Raw genomic sequence first — 13801 nt, forward strand, 5'->3', positions numbered from 1 at the left:
TTATTTGAATTGTATAAAAAGGATACTGGCTGTAATTTATAATTTAAAATACTTAAACTGTGGTGTGTAATATGTATATGTTTTGTACATAGATTTCATTTTGTTTTATTCTGACACTGTTTATACAGGTCAGGTTTTTTTGATTCCATGGGAAGAAGTTTACAACAATTTTTCAACAGTTTGATGGCGAGCCACCCAACCAGAACCACTGTGTCTTGAAGGACGGTATTTTTATTTTATATTATTTTGTTTTTTTCTGCAAAGGACTACAACTGAAAATACTCTAGAGGAGTGCCTTCATTCAGAGTAAAAGAAATTGCAGAGACATTGAAAAGACATTTTAATTCTGGATGTGATTATATTTTATTTAAGTTTTGTTATATTCTGTGTGTATATATATATATATATATATATATATATATATATATATATATATATATATATAATTTTATCTTAGGCTTAACTTAGAGGGTGCACCCTAGGGTATTATATGTGTTGTACATGTTTAATTTCACTCTAAATTGTATATGAATCATTCTATATTTACCTTATCAGTTGTGCTGTCACTGTTATTGTTTCAATCCTCTACCTCCTACGTACCCTTTAGTCTTGTGAAATCTGGTCTACACGTTATATACATAGTACATATTTAATATATGCTACACACTGGCTCTTCCCTGGGTTTTGTTGTCCTCTTTATGTTACGACCCCGGTCTAGGGTCGAGGTGTAACATAAAAGAAAGTATAAACAAAAACAATAATGAGGTTTTAACAATAAATAATATTATTAAAACATTATTTACAAACAATAATTGGGCCCAATTAGCCATTTTCCATCCCTGGTGTCATGTGACTTGTTAGTGTTACAAGGTCTCAGGTGTGAATGGGGAGCAGGTGTGTTAAATTTGGTGTCATCGCTCTCACACTCCCTCATACTGGTCACTGGAAGTTCAACATGGCACCTCATGGCAAAGAACTCTCTGAGGATCTGAAAAAAAGAATTATTGCTCTACATAAAGGTGGTCTAGGCTATAAGAAGATTGCCAAGACCCTGACACTGAGCTGCAGCACGGTGGCCAAGACCATACAGCGGTTTAACAGGACAGGTCCACTCAGAACAGGCCTCGCCATGGTCGACCAAAGTTGAGTGCACGTGCTCAGCGTCATATCCAGAGGTTGTCTTTGGGAAATAGACGTAAGAGTGCTGCCAGCATTGCTGCAGAGGTTGAATGGGTGGGGGGTCAGCCTGTCAGTGCTCAGACCATACGCCACACACTGCATCAAATTGGTCTGCATGGCTGTCTTCCCAGAAGGAAGCCTCTTCTAAAGATGATGTTCAAGAAAGCCCGCAAACAGTTTGCTGAAGACAAGCAGACTAAGGACATGGATCACTGGAACCATGTCTTGTGGTCTGATGAGACCAATATAAACTTATTTGGTACAGACGATGTCAAGCGTGTGTGGCGGCAATCAGGTGAGAAGTACAAAGACAAGTGTATCTTGCCTACAGTCATGCATGGTGGTGGGAGTGTCATGGTCTGAGGCTGCATGAGTGCTACCGGCACTGGGGAGCTACAGTTCATTGAGGAAACCATGAATGCCAACATGTACTGTGACATTCTGAAGCAGAGCATGATCCCCTCCCTTCGGAGACTGGGTCACAGGGCGGCAGTCCAGCATGATAACGACCCCAAACACACCTCCAAGACGACCACTGCCTTGCTAAAGAAGCTGAGGGTGAAGGTGATGGACTAAACCCTATTGAGCATCTATGGGGCATCCTCAAAATGGAAGGTGGAGGAGCACAAGGTCTCTAACATCCACCAGCTCCGTGATGTTATCATGGAGGAGTGGAAGAGGACTGCAGTGGCAACCTGTGAAGCTCTGGTGAACTCTATGATTGTGTTGTACATGACTAGCACACCAACTGCTGCAAACAAAATTGTGTGTAACATTCACGTGAGCACATTGTCAGGTACTACAATGCAACAATTAATTGTTGATACAGGATCTTCTGTATCTTTGTTGCCAGCGTGTGTATATATAAGCAATACTTTTCTAAGCTGCCCCTGGAACAGTCTGATGTGTGTCTAGTCACATATTCAAAAGATAACCTTCCTGTGCTGGGATGTACTAAGACATGTGCACAACATGGAGAATGTTCAGTACCTGCCACCTTCTATATTGTGAAAAGTGGAAACCCACTGATGGGTATGGACTTAATATCTTCCTTGAACCTATGCATAAAAGGGAATAAAGTAATCACCTCCAAAGAGTCTGTACAGCAGGTGTCTCATTCTGTCATGACAAGCTTTGGCTGTGCAAATAACTTTGTACATAAAGTGAAATTGCGTGAAAATCCTGTCGCTGTGCAACAGAAGCTGCGCAGACTGCCTTCTTCTGTAAGGGATGCTGTGTCTGCAGAGCTGAACCGTCTGCTAGCAGCAGACATCATTGAAAGAGTAAATGCCTCACCCTGGGTATCGCCCATCGTAGTGACTCATAATCTGGAGATATCAGAATGTGTGTGGAACTCAGGGAACCCAACAAAGCAATCATTGTGGACAGCTATCCCATTCCACACATCAAGGAACTGTTTTCACAGTTGAGAGGCACTGTCATGTTTTTTACAATCGATCTGGCAAATGCAGACCATAAGGTTCCACGGTGGTTTGCAGACAAGGTTGTTTGTACAGCTGCTAGCATCTTGCACTGCTCCTAACTAGCTTAACGTTAGCTTACTGGTCGTCTCATCATGCTCATTTGGTGTGCTGGTGAAAAAGCTGCTCAGTTTTGTACATTTGGCCCCGTCAGTTTGAAGAGCTTTCTTTTTTTTTTAATCTTACCTTTTCAACGCCGCCTTTTGCGCTTTCTATTATCCATTTTAGCCTATATCCTGCGTCAACAACAAGCACCACTGACTGAAGTTTACAAATTACATTTCTTTTTTAGCAAGGTGCCGCTTGTGCCGTCAGGGGAGTCAAAAGATAATTACGTCATCATTAAACTGCAGGCTGCACTCTTCGAGTGGGCTGCAGAAAAATAATAAATAAAAAGAGTGGGGCTGCAGTAAAATAGTGCAGGCAGCATAGGGACATTAACCATATTTCAACCCAGTGCCATGACAACACCGGCCCTCACGGCCCAAAAAACAGACCGGCCCACCGGGAATTCTCCCAGTGCTCCCCGTTAGCCAATCCAGGCCTGCTGTGGAGGGTTAGTGAGCTTCTTTACCATAGCAAAAAGAGATTTGGATCTGCATGTGCTTTTTTTTTTATTTATTATTATTATTATTTTTTTTTTTATAAATTTGCAAAGATTTCAAACAAACTTCTTTCATGTTGTCATTATGGGGTATTGTTTGTAGAATTTTGAGGAAAATAATTAATTTAATCCATTTTGGAATAAGGCTGTAACATAACTAAATGTGGGAAAAGTGAAGAACTGTGAATACTTTCCGGATGCACTGTAATAGTGTTATGGGTGTAATAGCTGATGGGTTAACAGAACTGATTTTATGATAGGTGAGCATTTTTTTAGTAGGCAGTAGAGAAAACTAAAGCTAAATTTTAAAGGTTTATGATCATTGAAAGCAAAATCAGAACCAATAACAGAGACATTATATAAACCAGATGTACAGATGAGATCCAGTATACGACCCCTGGAGTGAGTGGCAAAAGTAACATGTTAGATTATATTGAAGCAATCCAACACAGATATTAATTCATTGCAATGCACAGTATTTTTATGTATATTAAAATCACCATGTACAATTACAGATGAATATCTAGCACAGACAAGAGTGAGTAGTTCTCTAATCTCATAGAAAAAATCAGAGTGACATCTTGGAGGTTTATAGATTAAGATCACAGCCATTGATGTTCGAACAACCATTTTAAATGCTAGGTATTCAAAAGATGCAACATCATGAAACTCAATTTCTGATATTTTAATATTCTCACAGCAAACTACAGCCAACCCTACACCTCTACGATGGGGGCGTGGTTTAGAAAAATAGATATACCTAGGTGGGTTAAGGAGGTTTAAATTCAGGATGTCATTTGGCACCTGCCAAGTCACAGTCAGAATTTACCACAGATGCTTTATCAGTCAAAGAGCAAGTGTTCAGCAGAGCACACCACAGAACAGGAGAAGCAGTTTTGCAGTTGCCAAAGTCAGGATCGATGCGTAATATCCTCAGATTTTAGTAGCTGATCACACATTTTTCCTGCTGCGATTTACCAGGAGCACAGGTGTTAGTGCAAAGCACAGGAATGATGCTTGGAGATGTGTAGTGAAGAGACCAAGATATGTAGCAGTGGTGGCGTAAAACTCCAAGTTGTTTACAACAGTGGTTCTCAACCAGGGGGCGCAGAGAGATTGGACGGGGGGCGCAAGAGGTTTTCAAGAAAAAACCCACAGCCAGGCCATCATTTGGGTACTCGCTGTATTTTATTGCTTTTCAAATAGAATGTACATAAATGGAAAAACCTCACGTTCCCTCTCCCTCTGCATTTTCTTTTTGCTGGGAAGAGGAATACCTTAGCTTGCCTTTTATATAGCTGTCAGTGCAGACCAGTGTTGCCAACTTAGCGACTTTTCAGACCGCTTTAGTGCCTTTTTGTTTTTTTTTTTTTTGCAAAAAAGTGCCTAACGACAAATCTAGCGACTTTGTGGACAAACCTTAGCAACTTTATAAATGTTGCCAGTACTGTCCTGCAAGCGTGAGGTCTTGCTTTCCCACTGCACTCACACCTCTCTCTGCATCTGCTCTGTTCCGTGAGTGGCTGAGAGCCGGAGATTTAACATGTCATGGATAACGAGACGCGCCCTTCGTCCCAATTTACATCATTCATATGCCAATGTTTTTAGAACGCAAGATGAATGGGATTCAACATGTTTTACATGTAAAATAGTACACATTATTACAACCTAGTTCTCTTATTCAAAGTAGCTATAGTGTTTAGAAACATTTTTAATCATTCATGTTCCATACCTGTCCGTTATATAGTTTTATAAAAGTCATAAAAGTTATGAAAAGTAATTTAAAAAGTACAAAAACACAAAAGCAAGAAAAATTTCTCTCTCTCTCTCTCTCTCTCCAAAAACAGATTAGAGAGAGAGAGTGAGAGCGAGAGAGAGAGAGAGAGAGAGAGAGAGAGATATTATAGAAGAGATAATTGTTATACCTGGCTTGGGGGGCCTCTGGTTTACACCATTGATAAGTGTCCTTGGCCAAAAAAACTCTCTTTTAATAGATCTAAGCTGAGTGGCAGAGTACTGTAGAGCCATGTCGGGAGAATAGATTTGATTAAAATTGGCCAAAACCAGTCCAAAAAGGACAGAACTTGAGAGCAATTACACAGCAGCATGACCAGTGATCCATCGGGATCCACACAACAACTAATCGATATACCTGTGATAGCCAGAAAGGTATCGACTAACAAACAAAAACAAACAAACAGGTACCAGCGTGAAGTAGCAGCACAAGCGTGCATAGCGTTCTCACACAGGAAATGGAAACAACCCCAGGATGCCAGGATTGGAATGACCCTTCCCTTCCTTCTAAACCTTACCACAATTTTTCTTTTCCCTTAAACCGAACCATAAACCTTCCCTGTCCTCAAAACCTAATCGTAATCCTTCTCTTTTCTTCAAACCTAAGCACAACCTTTCCTTACCCTTAACTCTAACCATAACCCATCCCTTAACTCCAAGCCTAACCATAATCCTTTCCTTCCCCCTAAACCCAACCACAACCTTTCATGTCCTCTACTCATAACCATAACCTTCCCTTCCCTCTAAGCCTAAACATAACCCTTCCCTTCCCTCTAACCCAACTATAACCACTTTCCTGCCCCCATATAAACCTGTTTTTTAAAATGTTTTTGTTGTTGTTGTTGTTGTTGTTGATTTAATAAAGTTTGTTGCCTTTATTAAAAGTTTTCTTTAAGAATTGTTTTTAAGGGGCTGATGGAAAGACTGAAGGAGGAACTTTTTGGATGAAGATCTTGACTGGAAAAGGAGAAGAAAAGAACAGAGGACCTTCTTTTTTGTGGTTTTTCGTTCAAGAGCTTTCAAAAAGGATTATTATTCAAAAGTGACTGAGACGAAGAAAAGAAAAATCTTTTCAGATGAGTAAAGGTCTTCTAGGCCTAAAACATGGATTTTAAACCACCAGACCCCATGAGCATCTAGGATGGCCTGCGTTTAAGGAGTCTCCATTTCCTTCAATGGAAATTGGTCATCTACCAGTTCCAAAGAATCAGAGAAAGAGCTAAGAGACTCTTACACCCTTTTTTCTTCCTCATTCCCTTCTTTTTCTTTACAGTTACTGACTGCATAGTGAGGCAATGCTGTCTTTGAAGAACAGGTTTGCCATTTTATCTCATGAGTTGGAGGGAATGGAACATGATAGACATAGGAAACACACATACATCTTTGTTAGCTAAAGTAGCATCTAGACAATACAGTAAACTATTTTTTTTATTAGTAAGTTTAAGTTTATTCAAGTTTCTCATCACAGTGGTATTGTGGAGTTAGCAATTGAGACAGGGACTTTTCCTAAAGGAATGAGTAAACAGGCTAATAAGCTATCACAATTCATTAAACCTGCATGTCCAAGTTCAATCACTAGTCAGAAAGTTAAAGACAGCATTCATCATTGGATGATGACAAACATGCACATTTTGAAATATCATTATAGTGGAGTCTTGAAGGAACTTTTGAATGCCAAAGTTTTGAAACTGTTGAGTGGGGGATTGCGGTGAAATGGGCCAAAGGTAGGTTCAGGCAGAAATTAAAACAAGACACACTACTTAAATCTGAGCAACAGTTGAGAAACAGATTCAAAGCTATTGAGGATAAAGATGTTGCATGCTTGCCTTTTCTCCAAATACTGGTGATCTTAATGATACAATGCCTACTTTAGTCTGCCCACAAGCCCCACAATTTCCTGTGTCCCCTGTTGGGAATAATTTGATGTTTCAGGAGGGAGTCAGTTTCTCCAAGACCAAAACTGTTGTTCATCATGAACCTAACTTGGTACAACACAAAATTGTTTCAGTTCAGAATAATGGTAAGAGTAAAAACATTCAGAATATAACCTTGCCTGAAACATTTAATGATATTTCTCCTGTGTCTTCAGAGCCTGCACAGAGGGATGAACAGGGGTGGGTGTTGTGAGGAATCAGGGGAAAAAGAGTGATGAATAGCTTTCTTGAAGGGCAGAGTCACAACATCTTACGAACCTGGTCTGAATCTTCTCTCTCTCCTTCCTGCGTTTTCCTCTTTCCCCACTTAGCAGGTGTATGACTATAGACTCTAAAACTCAAAGAGCATCACTGCATGATATTATAGGTTCTAATAATGCATGTTACATTATTGTTATAATATTATAGTTCACACACACACACACACACACACACACACACACACACACACACACACAGTTCCACCCAAACGCAGATTTGCTTTAATCAAGGTTATATGTAAAGTAGGACAAACGGACAGAGATGTTTGAATTAGGTGACCTGCGTTGTGTCAACAGTCCAGACTGGTACAGGTGGTCTAATGGTGTGGGGAATATTTTTTTTTTGGCAAACTTTGGCCTGTTAATACCAATAAATCATGGCTTGAATGCCACAGCCTATTTGAGTATTGTTACTGACCATGTGCATCCCTTCATGGCCACAAGTTAACCAGCTTCTAATGGCTACTTCCAGCATGATAATGCACCATGTCACAAAGCAAAATTGGTCTCAAACTGGTTTCATGAACATGACAATGTGTTCTGTGTTCTTCAGTGGCTTTCCCATTCCCTGGTTCTAAATCCAATAGAACACCATTGAGATTTTCAGGATGAAAGCGCACCTGAAAAATCTGCAGGAACTGCATGATGCAATCATGTCAACATGGACCAGAATCTCAAACGAATGTTTCCATCATCTGGTGGAATCCATGTCATGAAGAATTTAGGCTGTTTTGAGAACAAATGGAGGCCTTATCCAGTATTAGTATAGTGTTCCTAAAAAAGTGCTCAGTGAGTGTATTAACCCCAAAGTTAATTACTTAGTCTATTCGTTGATTAATATAAACACACTGCAGAGAGTTTGAGTCTGTGTTCTATTTCAACTCTTCTAACCTACCAAGGGCAGAGTCTAACATCGGGATATCCTCGTGTGTGTGTGTGTGTGTGTGTGTGTGAACCATGCTGAGACCTTCAACAATGTCAAGGTGACCGTGATGCGGCATTTGTTATAAATACCTTCTCATTATGTCTCTCTGATCCATTTACTCTACTGACCTTGTACCATGCTGGACCTCCTGTGTATCATGGATCTATGTGACCTGTCCTCTAAAGCTGGTGACAGACTCTTGTCATCACGTCGTGGCTGCGGTGAGTGAACTCTTACACTTCTGGAGCCATTGGAACTCTGGTTGTTTTTAATTTATTTGTGTATTTCATTTTATTTTTGAGGAACTTGTGTTATTTGCAGATGATGCAACAGAAGATTCACATAGACCTTTCACACAGTCCATGTGTCTGTCTGCATCTCTCTGTGCTCTGACTGGAAAAGGAAAATGTAATTCTGTTATATAGTACACCTTTCATCTAATATAGTTCAATAATCATCTGCTGAATTCTAACAGAGATGTCAGTGTAATGAAAGGACACATACATAACCAAGGACATTAAATGTCATGCCCCAAGGGTGTGCAAACCTTTTCATTTAAACCAGTCTGTCGGTCACTGTGATTTGTTTTATTCAGAGTTTATGTAAAGTAGGACAAAAGGGACAAAGTGGTTTGCATAAGCCTTTTTGCCTGAAGGATGATAAATAAGAAGGTGAGTTTATCACCAAATGGAAAAAAAAGGTCTCTGAAGGTCACAGGGACAAAATAAAAACAGAACATTGATAGTTTACCTCCAGATTTCAGCTCTCATCTAATACACTACTCCAAGACTCAAGCTATTAATACTTACTAAGGAGAAATGTTTACTGAAAAGGTACAAAAGAGCCACAAGTTAGACAATAAAAGATTTAGAATATTTCACATTAGCATTGTTAATGTTAAAGTTACAGAATTAGGGTTGTGCAGTTTTTGTAACAAATACCTTCTCATCATGTCTCTCTGCTCCTTTTACTCTATTTGCTTAATACCATGTCAGACCTCCTGGACCTACCTTTCTAACTTATCATCACAACTTCTCTATCTGTGAGTTAGCTATGAACTATTCTGTTGCTCAGTAGAGTGCTCACCTCTCAGTCTGCTAACGAGTGGTTTCTTTCACCATCTGGCGACCCACAGAGCTATGAACATGTGCAGTTAGCATGGTCTAGTGGTTCTCCCCACCATACCACACGCCACTCCACTGAGAAGCAACACTACAGGAAATAAACTGTCCAAGCTGGTGGCTGGGGTTTATCTACTCCCTGACTGCAACAGGCTGCTCTCTGTGACAGTAAACACCACAAGCAGCTGAACTCCAACACATGATGTTAGGAGTGCATCTTCCAAATGCATTTACTGACAATTTTTAAATTTATAAAACACAAAAATATTTGTGCTTTCATTTTATTCATTTGTACTTCTTTTTTATTTATTAAAGATTTATTCTTGTCCTTTCGCCAGTTTTGGAGGGATGTCCTGTTCGTGGAAATGTCTTTATGGTGCCCACTTTCCTCCACTTCTTGACAACGACTTTAATGAGGTTCCATGGTACATTTAATGTTTTGGAAATGTTGTACATGCTTTGTAAGCTCTTTGTGGACCATGGCTTCAGCAGTTGGATGGAACCAAGATGACATCAAGAAAATCCTACAGAAACAGCTGATCTTTACTTGGGTTTATTCAGAATCACTTTGATGACAGATGTATGATAATTACTGTTGAAAATGAGTTAAAGTGTGATTGGTTAATTCTGAGCACAGTCACATGACACATTATAAAAGTTAAACTTATGCAGAGTATTGTAAGTTTTTTCTTTTTTTCTAAAACATTTAAATTTGCTTTTCACTTCAATTTTGTTGGTTGCTATATCACATTCAAGTTGGGAAAAGATCTCACATTTGATCAGATTTATCTTGGTTTCATTGGTTTACATTACAAAAAATGGTTGATTAATAGCACAATACTGTGATAAACATGATGTTTTAGACTGGATTATCATAATGTGAACATTTCAAACTGTAACACCTCTACTTTACTTAATGAAATGGCCCACAGGAAAGACAGGTGAAGCAGTTTCTGTTTAAAATCAGCAGCTTAGTGTGTCAGATATGGGTCAAAAATATCTGAAAAACATTTTCTACAATAAAAATATTTAATGTAAAAAGCTCAATGTTAATTCTGAACCTGCTGAACATAGAGATGTCACTTTTCATTACATTAAAACAATAAATAATTATGACCATCAATATTGCCCTGGTGACCACAAGCTTATTTCATTTAGAACTGAACAGCCTTCATCAGCCACATGTGTGTGTACTGGGTCTGTTTAAGGATCGATGTCTTGTCCCTACGAACATGCTCATAACTGTGCCACACACACCAAGGTACCATAACAGAGCAGAGGACAGCATAGTAAATACATCAATTAAATTATCATTTTTATTTTGTTTATCTAAAAAATATATATTATATAAAATATTGATTAATTAATCTAATAATTAATCTAACACCAGCATATTCTGTAGTATGTGTGTTTGTATGTGCTCCATGCCGAGACCTTAAGTCATACACTGAACAGGACACTGTATTTGCTATGGATATCTTCTCATCACATCACTTTGCTCCTTTTCCTCTACTCTCCTCATACCAAAGCTCATCTAGACTCATCTCTTCATGGCAGCGGCAGATGGATTTAGATACACTATGTCCAAAAGTATGTGCACCCACACCATCCCAACCATATGTGCTTTCTGCTAGAGTTTGAGGTGTGGCTATGGGGATCTGTGTTCATTCAGCTACAAGAGCATTAGTGAGGTTGAGGTCAGGCATTGATGTTGGGTTGTCATCCCAAATGTGTTCAGTGGAGTTGAGGTCAGGGCTCTATGCAGGACATTTGAGTTCTTCCACCTTCTTCCAACCTTAACACACCATGTCTTCATGGAGTCGCTTAGGGCTTCTTAGTTCCAGTGAAGGGAAATTGTAATGCTACAACATACAGATACATTCTATACGATTGTGTGTTTCAGACTTTGTGGTAATAGTTTGGGGAAGAACCACATAAGTGTGTGATGCTCAGGTGTCCACATGCTTTTGGATAAATAGTGTACATTTGGAGTCATTGGAGCTCTGTGGCTATTTGCTAAGTGGGGATCCCTTTGCTAGCCATGCTATCATCACTACTGCTTTCAGTGAGTTATCTTTGAACTGGTCTGCTGCTCAGTAGAGCACTCAATAAAACAATCAAGTGTAGACCCTTCTACCAGTTCTGTGAATTCACATGTACCATAATTCCAGCCATCTATGTCCCTCCAGGTGCTAAAACCAAGTCAGCCATGAAAGACCTTGGTGCTGTCATTGGCAAGCTACAAACTGCACACCTGGATGGAGCATTTATTGCTGCTGGGGATTTTAATCATGCCAGAGAGAGAGAGAGAGAGAGAGAGAGAGAGAGAGAGAGAAGGGATCACCCTGATTTAGGGAGCCAAATGTGTATAAAAATTAACATCATGACATGGATTTGGTCAGGTTTTTTTGTGGACTTGAAGAAATTGAGATGTAAAATGATGATGAGCCCTGAAAAATGATCTGAATTACAACTAGTGCAGGTTCCAACTAAATTATGCTAGAGTAAAGGCACACAAAGGAACAGTAAAGGCTGCTGGCCTTGATAGCATTCCAGGTTGTGTGCACAAGGCCTACACAGAACAATTGAGTAGAACAAGCCCACAGGGCTGTGTGCTTAGTCCTCTCCTCTACTCTCTCTTCACCCACAGCTGAGTACTTGTTCATGGCTTGAATTTTCTAATCAAGTTCGCAGATGACACCACAGTGGTAGGCCTGATCAGCAAAAATTATGAGACAGCATACAGAGAGGAGTTTGAGCTCTGGACTAACTGTAATTAATTAATTTTAATTTTGAACAGTACTACTTCCATTCCACTTGCACCTTTATTCACTGCACTGTATTGTCTTCATCACTGTAGTCCATGTCTCCTGACTCATCATGCCATGTGCACTTTTTTTTTTTTCATGCCATATCAGTGACACAGTTGATACCATTTGCACATTTTGTTTTACACTTCTGGTTAGATGTTAACTGCATATGTACTTGTACTCTGTTCAGTGACAATAAAGTTGAATCTAAATCTAAATGTCTGTGAATAGGTGGTTTCTTCCTGCATTCTTAGGTTTTTCTCATCACCCACTGTCTGATGACCTGCGGGCCAGTGAATATGTGCAGCTAACATGATTGCGTGTTTCTGCCTCATCATAACACACTTTTCATTACTGAACTTGCAAATTTAGTCGGACTCTGAAAACACACATACATATGACAGAGTTGGGCTTCCCTCCTATTCCCTGTATTTGTGCAGAGTGGAACCTCCCTTCTTTATCAGGTCTACTGCTGGACATCATTTGATCCAGAATGCAGCTGGAAGATTTGTGTTCAACCTCCCCAAGTTCCCCTAAATACCCCCATTGTTATGTTCCATCCACAGGCATCCTGCATTAAATTTAAATCATTGATGTTCACCTACAAAACCAAAAACATACCAGCACCCACCTTCCTTAAAGCACTTCTCACACCCTGCTCTACACCATGCTCTCTCTGAGCCTCTAGCACTGCTTGACCCACCATCCCTCAGGATGCAAGGAAGATCTACATCAACACTCTTCTCTGTCCTGCACCCAGGTGGAGGATTAAACTCCTGAAAAGTTGAGTTTAACCCTCATCCTACCAATGTACAACATACAAGGACTACCGACTGGGGTCCCTCGGAACCCCAAGAATAAACTACTGTAATAAACAACCATCATAGAAAAATGTTAACTTATTTCTTCTTAAAACAGTATTAATTATGTAATTAATGTTATCTGAAAAAACAAACAATTATTTTTATTTATTTAATAAAGTTACAGTTAATTTGCACATTGTGTAAAACGAAAATATTAACTTTTCTTAAATACAAATTGCAGCTTTTATACCAAGTACAATCCACATTAGTACTTAAAAGCTTATTTACCATCCTTTGATTCCGGTATCATTTAGTTTTCAGTAATTTCAAGTAAATATTATTTGTGTTATATTTATATGGTTTGACCCCAATATAAAATAATTTAGAAATTTAGAAGTAAACCCATAGTCATTCAAACTTCAATTTTCTTTTCTTGTATTTATCTTTAAATACAAAAGTAGATGTATGACCTTGTGTCTAAATAAATCTTGAATAAATGTAATTCAAATTGAGATTTTTCGATTTGTATATAATGTAAAATGAATGGTGTTTACATTGAACTAGCAACACCACATGCTACAGGCAGTTATAGCACATGATTTGGCTCATGCTGTGCTCAGGGCATACTGGCATGTCACAAGAGGAGCAAACATTTGCTACCTTCATGTCTGTGTTTTGGGAGCAAAGGCTACACCTTTTTCAAGTAGATTTTCCAGGCGATTGTTGGACGTCCACAGCAGCAGGTGGAGTTTTCCTCACACCCATGATGTGCTTCATGTGTGGCATGACCAGGGTATGCCCCAGCTGTCTCAGGTAGATCCAGCAATGTCGGCCACATTCTGAAAACTTCCAATCTGAGAAGTTCCCCATCCAGATGATGAAGGCATCAG

General features: G+C 39.3%; 1 long non-coding RNA gene across 1 annotated transcript; it reads left to right on the plus strand.

Moving 5' to 3' along the window:
• The first annotated feature begins 2701 nt into the window (after positions 1 to 2701).
• On the plus strand, positions 2702 to 10421 carry LOC128623062 (uncharacterized). Its single transcript, XR_008388519.1, has 2 exons — positions 2702 to 8398; positions 8499 to 10421. It is a non-coding gene; the product is annotated as an uncharacterized LOC128623062 (long non-coding RNA).
• Positions 10422 to 13801: the final 3380 nt, after the last annotated feature.

Source organism: Ictalurus furcatus, chromosome 19 (assembly GCF_023375685.1).
Source record: "Ictalurus furcatus strain D&B chromosome 19, Billie_1.0, whole genome shotgun sequence".
Taxonomy (NCBI): Eukaryota; Metazoa; Chordata; class Actinopteri; order Siluriformes; family Ictaluridae; genus Ictalurus; species Ictalurus furcatus.